This window comes from Macaca mulatta, chromosome 10 (genome assembly GCF_049350105.2).
Source record: "Macaca mulatta isolate MMU2019108-1 chromosome 10, T2T-MMU8v2.0, whole genome shotgun sequence".
In the NCBI taxonomy this organism is placed as follows: Eukaryota; Metazoa; Chordata; class Mammalia; order Primates; family Cercopithecidae; genus Macaca; species Macaca mulatta.
Window position 1 is genome coordinate 27,270,276 of NC_133415.1, and position 12,247 is coordinate 27,282,522.

At 54.3% G+C, this 12,247-nt stretch overlaps 1 long non-coding RNA gene across 1 annotated transcript in view; it reads right to left on the reverse strand.

Annotated features, from left to right (window-relative positions):
• The window catches only part of LOC106995580 (uncharacterized), an 84,218-nt gene extending 77,523 nt beyond the window's left edge, over positions 1-6,695 (reverse strand). Inside the window, exon 1 of the long non-coding RNA XR_013399450.1 lies at positions 6,487-6,695. This is a non-coding gene — a long non-coding RNA (uncharacterized LOC106995580). The remainder of the gene's footprint in view (positions 1-6,486) is intronic.
• Positions 6,696-12,247: the final 5,552 nt, after the last annotated feature.

The window sequence follows — 12,247 nt, forward strand, 5'->3', positions numbered from 1 at the left end:
AAAAAAAAAAGACGTACACACACCCCTGAAGAAATACCGCACAGTAACGAAAACAATGCACCAACCAACAGTGAGAAGACATTCTTCTGACAGAAAGGACATGATGAGAAATCCTGTATCTGAAAGGGGTTGTTAACTGACATGCAGCGGAAACCAACACTACTAAGGAGCTAAACACAAAAACTCAAGTATCCCAGTCAAAACTGGGCTTAGACCCTGAAGAGACATTTCTGAAAAGATAGGAAATCCACTAGCAGGTAAAAAATTTGGTTCTCAATATCACTAGTCATCTCAAAACTGTAAATAAAAATCACACTCAGATACCAACTTACTCTAATTAGAATAAATACAACCAAATAAGAGACCACCATTTCATCTACAAATTCCAATAGTGAGTATATGCTTAGTGAAAATGAAAACAGTATATTGAAGCAATAGGTTTAGGGAAGCACTACTCACAGTAGCCAAGGTATGAAAATCAACCAAATCAACCTAACCTGTCCATCAACTGATAGAGCAATGAAGGAACTTCAGCACACAGACACAATGAAATATGCCCTATCCCTAAAAATTCATGGCCTGAGGTCATTTGCAGCAACCCAGATGATCCTGGAAGACATTAAGTTAAATGAAATCAGCTAGGCAGAGAAAGACAAACACTGTTATCTCATTTCAACCATGTGGAAACTAAAAGAAAGAATCTAATCGAAGGTGAAGGTACAATAGTGGTTATCGGAGGCAGTGGGGAGGAGAGGGAATGGGCAGTCATTGGTAACAGGTGCAGAGCTGCGGTTCAGGGCAGGAGTGAATTCTGCTGATGCGCTCCACAGCAGGGTGACTGGTGGTACCAATATGGCAGCCTCTGTTTTAATATAGCTAGAAAGAAGGACACTGAAGGTTCACAACACATAGAAATAAAAAGTACACATGGGAACAGACACGACAAACACCCTGATTCCATCATTCCTCAATGTATACAAGTAGGAAAAGATCCCACCATGCCCCCTCATTTTGGACATGTATTACAAAACAAATTTTAAAACTGGAAATAAGCAATACTAACATACACACAGAACCATCAAAGTCCCTAAAGATCTAAAGCAGTTCTCAGAAATACGAATGTGGCTGGAGGCCTAACTCTTCCCAATGTCAAATTATATTGAAAAGCTGTAGTTATCTAAACAATACGGGAGTCATAAAAATAGAACCATTTGCCGATGGACACAATTTGGCAGCCAAGAAATGAACCTGAATGTATAAGTCAACACATTTCTCAAAAAAGCCCCCAAAACACAAAATGGAAAATGGCTAGTCAATTCAGTAAATGATTTCGAGAAAACTGGAAATCCACATACAATAGAATGAAATAAATTCTTCGTGTTCCACGCCACACAAAAATCCCATTCAAAATTTTTTCAAAATCCAAACAGGACACTTGCAAGTATAAAACTTCCACGAGAAAACTTAGGGTGAGCATTACCTTTTGGAAACCTGAACCTACACGCATGTGCAAATAGAAAAGATGCAAATAGAAAAGAAGATGAAAGAAACACAGAAGGAAAACACTGCCACAGGAATGAATCCCAAATTAATTTTTCTCTTGATTGGACAAAAAATCACTACCAACAAAAGGAAAAGTAAACGCGTCAGAACACAAAAAAACTGAAGAGCTTCTTCAAGGGATTTTTTTTAAATGAAGCAAAACAGCAGGCCTCCTACAAACTGGGAGAAAATGATAAGTAATCACATATCTGAGGGAGGTTCATATTGAATATTCACCAGAAACACAGTTTACTAAGGAAGAAAAATCTCTCTCTCTCTCTCTCTCTCTCTCTCCCCCCCCCCCCACCAACCAAAATTGGGCAAATAAGGCCGGGTGCGGTGGCTCAAGCCTGTAATCCCAGCACTTTGGGAGGCCGAGACGGGCGGATCACGAGGTCAGGAGATCGAGACCATCCTGGCTAACACGGTGAAACCCCGTCTCTACTAAAAAATACAAAAAACTAGCCGGGCGAGGTGGCCGGCGCCTGTAGTCCCAGCTACTCGGGAGGCTGAGGCAGGAGAATGGCGTAAACCCGGGAGGCGGAGCTTGCAGTGAGCCGAGATCGCGCCACTGCACTCCAGCCTGGGTGACAGAGCCAGACTCCGTCTCAAAAAAAAAAAAAAAAAAAAAATTGGGCAAATAACCTTAAAGGTCACTTTGGGTAAGGACACATGAAACTAACAGGTAAAAGAGTGGGTTCTCCACATCACTGTCCCCTAAAATACCTCAAATAACACTGGAACCCTACCTGTCACCACACAAAAATTAACTCAAGATGAACGAAAGAGTTCAATGGAAGACCTCAAACTACAAAAATCCTACAAGAAAACCTGGAAAATAATCTTCTCCACATGGGCTTTCCCAAAGCATTTACACGGCTCAGCCTCCAAAAGCAATTCAAGAAGCAGCGAAATGCGCACGTTGGGTCTAAAGATCCACAGAGCTGGGGCACAGAAAAGAAACTGCCAGCAGAATAAACACACAGCCACATGACCGGAGAAAATGCTCCCACGCTATGCATCTGAACAACTGCTAACAGCCGAAATCTACAACAAGAACCTTAAGTAAGTCAAGATGCAGAAAAGAAAAAAAGATAGGGGGAAAACCCCACAATGAAACAAACCCAAATAATGTAAACGGAAGGGAAAAAATGAAAATGAAAAGTAATGAAAGAGCTCTTCCTGCTGAGGGACGGTGGCAGGGAAGTGGCCAGGGGACACGAGGCTGGATATATCAAGCTGGCTGCCCCAAACATGACTCCCTGTGACCCTGGATTCCTCTCCCCTGACCCGAGTCTCCAGAAGCCACAAGCACCTTCCCCCAAGGCCCTCAAACTTGCTGGGCTCACATCAAGCACCTGGCCTGGGTCTTCCCTGCCCAAATCAACCCTCACCTGCCAATGTCTCTTCCTAAGGGAGCCTCCGCCAGCCCCCCTCCCAAGCTCATGGAGCTCAGCTCTGGGGATTACAGCAGCCCACAGTGGCCCCGGGGCTGTCTCTGTGGGACTCTTGGATGCCACTCACCACTGAGCTCAGACAGCAGGAGAGCAGAAGCTTGGACAGGGCCTTCCCAGCAACGGAGAGCCAGGGGAGGGTGCTCTGGATGATCTGGTCCCCACAGCTCCTCCAGAGGCGGATGCCCTTGCCAGTGTGGGCACTGGGCCTGCTCTATTCGACTGCTCTGCCCACCCTGGTGGGACATGGAGCCTGGAGTTCTTGGCTGGCTAGATGCGTAAGATGAGGGGTGCTCTTCCCAGCCTGCGTGGCAGGCACCAGGGCTGAGGGCAGTACTGTCCAGTCTGCCTCTATCCCTCAGCCAGGTGAGGCAGGGGTAGAGGGAAACCCCCAGATTCTTCGGATTCTGCCTGCTTGGCCTTTGGAGCAGGCTAGAGGTGGGACCTGGGGCCTCATCCTCCAAGCGCTGACTGCAGACCGACTCTGCCATATCATGGCAGCATCCTCTCTCTTCTCTCAGCACAGTCACTCCTTCTCCAACAGCATTGGCAGGGCCTTGTCCTGGCGCAGAGCTCACTCAGGTCCATCTCCTGCAGCCTCTCTCATGGTTGCCAGATGTGGTCCCCATACTGGCCCTTGAGAGGGTCCACTGCGCAGTTGAGTGCAGGCTCCGGGCCCAAGGAATGGAATTCAGAGGAAACGGTTTGTGGACACAGGGTCTTGAGAGAGGTTGGGCTGTCCCTGACTGGGGACTGCATCGTGGAAGGCCTCAACTGGGTGAGAAGGGACCCAGAGATGCACCTGCCTTCTTCCTCAGCTTGCAGCTCTCCAAGTCCCATCTGCGCTTAGCCCACAAGAAGCAGAGGTGCAGACAGGCCCAAGTTCAGGTGGCTACAGGTCAGTAGGTGCCAGGGAGTTCAGCTGGGAGGCTGGGACAGTGACAGCCAAGGATGGGCAGTGGCTAGGACAGGAGCCTGGAACCTGGGCGGCCTCTTGACATCTCCATCCCTCCTCGTCCTCATTTTGGAGGACAGAGGTGCTAAGGTAGGAAGAAGGTACTGAGGCCCCAAAAGGAAAGTAAGGTGCAGAGGCCAGGCTTGGGTGACAGGAAGTGGCAACTGTCTCAGCTCTTTTGGAAACATGGCAACTGGTTTCCCAGTCCTAAAGTGAGGGATGCTGGCCTCATGCCTTCTCAGGCCAGGACCCTGCAGTGAGTGTGTGTGGCCAGATTCAGATGGTGTGTGGCCTCTGCCGGCACTGTCTGGGGACAACAGAAAAGAGTACTGGAGAGTGGACATGGGAAGATTCTGTTTAATTCAAGAAAAGGGAACTTTCACAAGCACCCTTGCTGCCCTCCCAGGCCTGCCAGGACGGCTCACAGCTCCAGGTGGGCACCCCAAGCATCTCAAAGCCACAGAACAGCCACAGCAACGTCCCCTGGGAAGCAGCACCACCTGCCACTTGCTTTGGCTGTGACCTGCATCTCGGGCCTGCTCTCTGTGCATCTTGGATGGAAAACAGCTGGGAAAGAGGCCACGCTCTCCTCCCGGCAGTGTGGCCCAGTGGGAACTGCATTAGCCAGGCACTCACCGGCTGCCCGACCTGCTCAGGAAGAGCAGGGGCCACACGCCTGATCAAAGGCCTCTCCCCAACCCCTCTTCTCCCTTGGAGACCAGGACCCCGGAGTCGCTCTCTGGACATCTGGCCAATAACCCTGTGGACCCCAGAGCTTCTTTCAGACCCTGCTGCGGCACTTGTCGATCTCCACGCCTTCTCTGCTGCTTCCCTGCTTGACTTCAGCATCACAGAACGTGGGTGTGACCGGCATGAAGGGCAGGAAAAGGTCACCCCCTGCCTGAAGGTGAGGAGGAGGTCCCTAGGCAAGTGCGTGTCTGCAGCACAGAGAGACCAGTGCTCACCAGGCCTAGAGCTTGGCATACTCAGGGACCTGGGGGATGGGTTCATGGAGTCAGGTTGTGGAACAAGTGGGGCCTTGTCATAGCAGGGGATGGGGAGCTGTCCTGGGCTTGGCCTTCGGTCTGGTGGAGATAAACACCTCAGGCTGTGCAGTACCTGGCCCTCAGTCTGTCAGAGAGGAATACCTCAGGCTGTGCAGCAGCTTCAGCGTCATCCAACACCACACTGCCCTGGCAACACCTGCCCACAGTGGCTTGGAGAAGATGTCCGTGTCAGCCCCTGGGCTATGGGCCAGCGTCTGCCTGAGACAGGACTCCTGGGAGGGGCTGGCCATTGTCTCTCCTGACTCAGTTGCTCTCAGCTCCCTAATGTGCCATTGGGTGCTCTCAGGACAGATGTTTCCAGGACAGGTTCTTCTACACAAGAGGTGTTACCTCCTGGGCCTGGAGTCACAACATAGACAAGAAGGCTTTTGGACACCTAGGCAGGGTCACTGTGCACACATCTCACCAATGAAAAATTATCATTAGAAAATGCATCAGCCTTCCTTGGTGACCCAATTGTCTCTAGGGAGGGCCTCACCTCTATCTCCCACTCCTCTCTCCACATGATACAAGAAACAGAAGCAAGAGCATAAAAAAATGAAGAGGGGCCGGGCGCGGTGGCTCAAGCCTGTAATCCCAGCACTTTGGGAGGCCGAGACGGGCGGATCACGAGGTCAGGAGATCGAGACCATCCTGGCTAATATGGTGAAACCCCGTCTCTACTAAAAAATACAAAAAACTAGCCGGGCGAGGTGGTGGGCGCCTGTAGTCCCAGCTACTCGGGAGGCTGAGGCAGGAGAATGGCGTAAACCCGGGAGGCGGAGCTTGCAGTGAGCTGAGATCCCGCCACTGCACTCCAGCCTGGGCGACAAAGCGAGACTCCGTCTCAAAAAAAAAAAAAAAAAAAAAAAAAAAAAAAAAAAAAAAAATGAAGAGGAAGAAGAAAATGATAGGACGAAGAAAAACCAAACTGGAAAAAGAAATAGAACAGGCAAGGGAATCAGGAGGCCTATTATACCTTTTGTCCCCTCCCCAATACATGAAATTTTTAAAAGTCCAAGACTATCCCAACAAAAAACAAGCAAAAAGATATGCAAATAGTCACACCCAAGCTTTGTTAATAATGACACAATGGTGCCACTCACGCTTGCCTCAGGCCCCAGCAGGAGGAGGGCACCCTCCAGATTCTGCAGGAGAAGCAGGGAAGACTCCTCCTTTCCCTGGCTGCGCTGCATTCACAGCTTCCTCCCCAGATAGCGCCCCCAACCCACTCTCCTCCGTGGGCAGTGGATGCCCCAGATAGCACACCCAACCCGCCCCCCAACACGGGCAGCAACGCCCTGGATTGGGCCCCCACCCCCACCCCACGGGGTTCTTGGACCCCTGGGCCCTGTCCCCGTCCCCCGCGGAAATTCTTGCCACTTTGGGATGCCCCCGTTTGGAGAGACACGCACCCTGGAGGGGAGCCAGGGAATCTAGGAACCCCCACCCCCAGCTGGGGTGCAGGAGCTGCTGCACAGGTACTGACCTCCGTCATGGGAACCCAGCCCCTTCTTTGGCCTCGCCGCTTTTTTTCCGAATCTTGCCTCAACCTCTCCCTGGAACCCTGGGCGCCTGTCCCCAATCCCCAGGAACTTCTTGCCGCTTTGAGGTGCCCCGGGGGGAGAGACACGCACCCTGAGTGGGAGCCAGGGACTTCATGACCCCTCTGGGTCGGGCGCAGGGGCTGCCGGGAAGAAAATGATCTCAGTCCGGGAACTTCCAACCTCTTCGACCTCGCTGCTTTTCTTCCACGACCCGCCTTAACCTCCTCCTGGAACCCTGGATGCCTGTCCCCGTCCCCCGGGGGACTTCTTGTCACTTTGGGGTCCACGACCCGCCTTAACCTCCTCCTGGAACCCTGGACGCCTGTCTCTGTCCCCTGAGGGACTTCTTGTCACTTTGGGGTGCCCCCTGGAGGAGAGACACGCACCCTGGGTGGGAGCCAGGGACTTCATGACCCCTCCAGGTCGGGCGCGGGGGCTGCCGGGAAGAAAATGATCTCAGTCCGGGAACTTCCAACCTCTTCGACCTCGCTGCTTTTCTTCCACGACCCGCCTTAACCTCCTCCTGGAACCCTGGACGCCTGTCTCTGTCCCCTGAGGGACTTCTTGTCACTTTGGGGTCCACGACCCGCCTTAACCTCCTCCTGGAACCCTGGATGCCTGTCCCCGTCCCCCGGGGGACTTCTTGCCGCTTTGGGGTGCCCCCTGCAGGAGAGACACACACTCTGGGTGAGAACCAGGGACTCCAAGAACCCCCGAGCGGGTCGGGTGCAGGGGCTGCGGGAAAGGCACGGACCTCCGCCTGGAGACCCCAGCCGTTTCTTCAACCTCCCCGCTTTTTGTCCGCGGCCTGCCTCAACCTCTCCCTGGAACCGTGGGCGCCTGTCCCCGTCCCCCGGGAATCTTCCTGCCGCTTTAGGGTGCCCCAGAGCGGGAGAGACACTCACCCTAGGTGGAAACCAGGGGACCCGCCCGGGTCACGCGCGAGGGCTGCGGAGAAAGCACTGACCTCCGCCGTGAGAACCCAGACTCTTCCTCGGCCTTGCCGCTTTCTTTCTTGGTCTGCCTCAACCTTCCTCTGGAACCCTGGGCATCCTTTCCCGTCCCCCGGGGAACTTCCTGATGCTTTGGGGTGCCCCCGTGGGGAAAGACACGCACCCTGGGTGGAATCCAGGGACTCCACGACCCCCCCAGGTTCGGGCGAGGGGGTGCCCCAGAAAGCACTGACGTCTGCTGTGGGAACCCAGCCTCTTCTTCGGCCTCGCCACTTTTTTTCCGTGGCCTGCCTCAACCTCCCCCTGGAACCCTGGGCGCCTGTCCATGTACCCTGGAGACTTCTTGCCGCCTTATGCTTCTTGCCATTTCTTCCAAGTCTGTATCTACCTGCAATAGCTCATCTCTTCCACCGGGGAGGAAGGTCCCATCATCCTCTCTGTAGGAAAGAGAGCACTGATGCTTGGCAGAGCACTTCCTGGGGTCTCAAGGGTCTGCTCCAAACTCTTGCTCTCGCCCCTGTCACACTCCAGGCACCCTGGCCGCACCTGCAAACTGCACTCCGAAGTGGCAGCCCTGCCCTTCTGGTGCCAGCCCCCTCTGCCTCAGAGACCCCAGTCTCCAAGCTCTCTGGGGTGGACGCCACTTCTCTGGATTCTAAATAGGTCCCCGCGGGGTACCTGGTGCTGCATCCACCGCTTCCACCAGCCTCCTGGTCTGGGTCCTGGTGATTCTGGTCATTACTCACCTTCTGGTCAACCCGCCCTCCCCTGCAAGCTGCCCCCAGATGCAGAGGAATGCCCCCTCCATGTCCCATTCCCTCCACCAACAATAGCTGATGTCCTTTCTCCTGGCCGCGTGGCCTCTCAGGAAGAGGCACTGCTAGGCTGAGGGCCCTGGCAGTCTCTCTAGGTCCCCGTCCCCCACCTTTCAAAGGAGAGATAGGACAGAGGCAGCAGAAACTGTGGCTGGAGCAGGCTTCTGACTGGGTGCTGCTCCGGCTGTGACTCCTCACCTCTCAGAGCCGCATCTTCCATCTGCAAACAGGAGCCTGCAGCCCCTGAGGAGGTGGCATCTCTGCGCATGGGAAGTCAGACGCCCTGAGTCCAGATGCAGGGAGGGTGCTCCAGCCTCAAGGGCGCAGGAGGAACCTCCTGTCCTGGGAGGCCAGAGCTCAGCCCCAGCTCTGCCACCCTGAACTCCCAGCACTTCTGTAGCCTGGGCATCCTTATCTACAAGACGTGGTAGTGGTGGATGGAGATCCCCAGGGTTCCTCTGTGGCCCTGGACAGGTAGCCGGTGTTGGGGACACGATTCACACCCTGTGGCGAAGGGGAGCAGCAAATATGCCTGTCCTCAGTGGCACTAGCTGTACTGTTTCATGCCCACACAACCCCAAGAGATGGGAGTCCTTACTGTCACCCTCTCATTCAGATGAGGAAGCAGTGAGAGAGAGGCTGAGACACTTGCCCAAGGCCACTGATATGGTTGGGCTCTGTGTCCCCACTCAAATCTCATCTTGAATTGTAATCTGCAAGTATTGAGGGAAGGACCTGGTGGGAGGTGATTGGATCAAGGGGGTGTTTTCCCCCATGTTGTTCTGGTGATAGTGAGAGAGTTCTCATGAGGTTTGATGGTTTTGTAAGGTGTTCTTCCTCCTCCTCGCACTTCTCTCTCCTGCCACCATGTGAGACGTGCCTGCTTCCCCTTCTACCATAATTGTAAGTTTCCTGAGGCCTCTCCAACCATGCAGAGCTGTGAGTCAATTAAACTTCTTTCCTTTATAAATTATCCAGTCTTGGGTATTTCTTTATATCAGTGTGAAAATGGACGAATACACACAGCAAATCACATCACCATAGTTGGCAACCAGGGCTGTGTGGTCCTGAGTATGTGCTCCTGATAAGGACACGGGACACCAGCTAGAGAAGGGGCTCTCCCTGCTCTCATGGGGACATTCACAAGGAGACCTGGTGCTCACTGCAATGTCTGGGGACCTTCTTGAGACTAGGGCACATGGGCGTCACAAGCTCCTGAGGGGCTGTGCCCTGCTGACACTGCTGAGGGTGCTTGGAGTGTAGAAATATTTTCAACAGAAGTGGAGCAGAAGGGATTTCTCCTAAACCCTCTGTTACCCAGAAAATGGCATGGACTGGAATGCCGCATTTCTTTAACAGTCTGTTTGGCCAGATCCTGACTCCACCAAAAACAAAGAAGCCCTCAGTCGACTGCTGGGGTAGGAGGTAGTGACTGTCCTTCCAGCCTGGGCACTGCTTTACACTCAGTGCTGATTTGGCCTCAATTAACCTTTGGTGCTGGGCTCTGCCACATCCCAGTGTCCCTGTGTGACCCGAGCAGACCCATCCCTGCTCAGCCTGGGGTCCTCTCAGGCCAGGAGGCGATGGCTCTGTCCCAGGGGGAGCAGGCCAAGTGCTACGTGTGCACCTCCTCTGTGGAATTCACACCTCCTGGGCCAGCCCCTGGGCAGAAGGAGGCTGCTGGCGGGCATGGCCTGCCCTGCTGGAGGCTCTGCCAGAGCCCACATATGCAGTACTTGGAGCCATTTCTTGGCACAAATATAAAACATGACGACAGCTCTCCTGTGCTCCAAGTGAGAAATGCTGGTGAGCTGGGCTGGCCTGGCCTCTGGCCCTTGGTCAGCCTCCTACAACAGGCAAGGCCACAGGAACCTCATCAGCAGAGCTTCCAGGAGGCGGCACGGGTGGAACTGTCATCAGACCGGCTTGGGACGTAGCTTCCCCACTGGAACGCAGCTGGCTGCAGAAAGGGAGTCAGCTGCTGCCTGGTGGGATAAGGAGTCTTGCGACCACAGCAGGTTCCCACCTAGCCTGGGCCTGGAGGCCAGCAAGCGCCTTTCAGAGCTTCCCAGCTCTGAGCCCCCACAGCTGGATGGAGCTGTGTTCCCTGCAGCAGTGTGGCCAGCTCCGAGCAGGCACTGGGGTCTCTTTCCCTCCACCTCAGCCCTGGTCTACCTGGGTACAACAGAGGATGTGCTCACACCATGGGTGCCCCAACCAGGCGGGGCCAGGCTGTGTCCCCACTAGGGAAGGGAACAAAGAAGGACAAGTGTGTTTGAGGGGCTGGCTGATAGTTTAGAAGCCCAGAATCGCCTGGCAGTGAATTATTCTGCCGAGTAACACTGTACCCAGAGGGACGTGGCTGAAAACCCCAGGAGAGGAGGCTGCGTGCCAGAAACACTCCCATCCTTAGGCAGCGCCTGGCTCTGGGCATTCCTGAGCTCAGCGTGCATCCTCGCCTGTGGGTTCTGGGAGCATCCTGCCATCTCCCTCCCCTTTCTTTCCCCTCCTTTCCTTTCTCCTCTTTCTCCTTCTGTTTTCTTCTTTCCCGGCTGAAGCCAGAATTCATTTCTGTGACTCGCATTCAAAAAGGGTTCAAACAAGCAAGCTTGCTGGGATCCTGGGTCCTGCCCCTGGTCACCTGGAGGCAGGGCTGTTGCTTCATGTACAGACAGGAGTCCAGGAAAAAACCTGAGGAGCCCCGGTGTGTTCCGGCCCTGGCTCCTTTACCCCTACCTCATTCCCCAGTGACAGATCCGGCAGCAGGCAGACCCTTGAGCCCAGAAAACCCAGGCTCCCTGGGAAGCTTAGGTGTGGCCTCACATCTGGCAGGTTCTTTGTTGTTGTTGTTGAGATGGAGTTTCGCTCTTGTCACCCAGGCTGGAGTGCGATGGTGCAATCTCGGCTCACTGCAACCTCTGGCTCCTGGGTTCAAGTGATTCTCCTGCCTCAGCCTCCCTAGTAGCTGGGATTACAGATGCCTACCACCATGCCCAGTTAATTTTTGTATTCGTAGTAGAGATGGGTTTTCACCATGTTGGCCAGACTGGTCTCAAACTCCTGAGCTCAGATGATCTGCCCGCCTTGGCCTCCCAGAGTGCTGGGATTACAGGCATAAGACACCATGCCCGGCCTCACATCTGGCAGGTTTTGCAGCTTGGGTTTCTGTGTAGGGTCCCAAGGTCGCCCCTGGGCAATTTCTTGTGACTACAGGAGGGTGAAGAGGGACTTTAAGGATGTGACCTTGTTATTAGCAGGGGCTGTGGCTGGAGCTTGACCTGCTGGGGTCCTGCGGGTGGGTCTGGATGCCATGGGTTGTGTCTGTTATGCGGGTTATTGCCTGGGCCTGGGAAGCCCACAGGAGTCTCCAAGCCCCCTCCCAAGTGACCCCCAGCCAGGCCTGGCCACTTCGCTCCCTCTGCCAGGCTGCAGAGTTGAACCCAATGGCTGCTCAAAGTCACCTCTGAGTGGTGCAGACATTCGGAAGTGTCCGTGGGACTGGATGGAAGGGACCCCATCCTCAGCCTTCATGGTCGGGGTCTGGTAGACCGACTGTGGCCATGGGGTTGTGGTGCCTTGGGATTCCGCGAGTGTGAGGTGCTGGCTGCTTGCACCTCCCATGAGCCCACAGACACAACCCCGTGTTCACTGATAGATCCCAAGGCTTTGGTCTGTTGGGTTTGGTGAGACCCTTCCCTTTCTTTACAGATGCTCACCTGTGAAGTGGGAGAAAGCCCCTGTCTGAGCAAGTGTTTCTTCTGTGTCTCTGGCTGCCTTCCTCCTCCTCCCGCCACCTACTCTGGGGCTCCTTCCTCTTCTCGGCCGTGCCACTGACCAGACCAGCCTCATGCACCATCCCGGCCGCTGCCGTGGAGGGCTGGCAGCTGGCAGGACCTGGAGAGGGCCCAGCTGTCACCCCTCTCTTGAGCAGATGA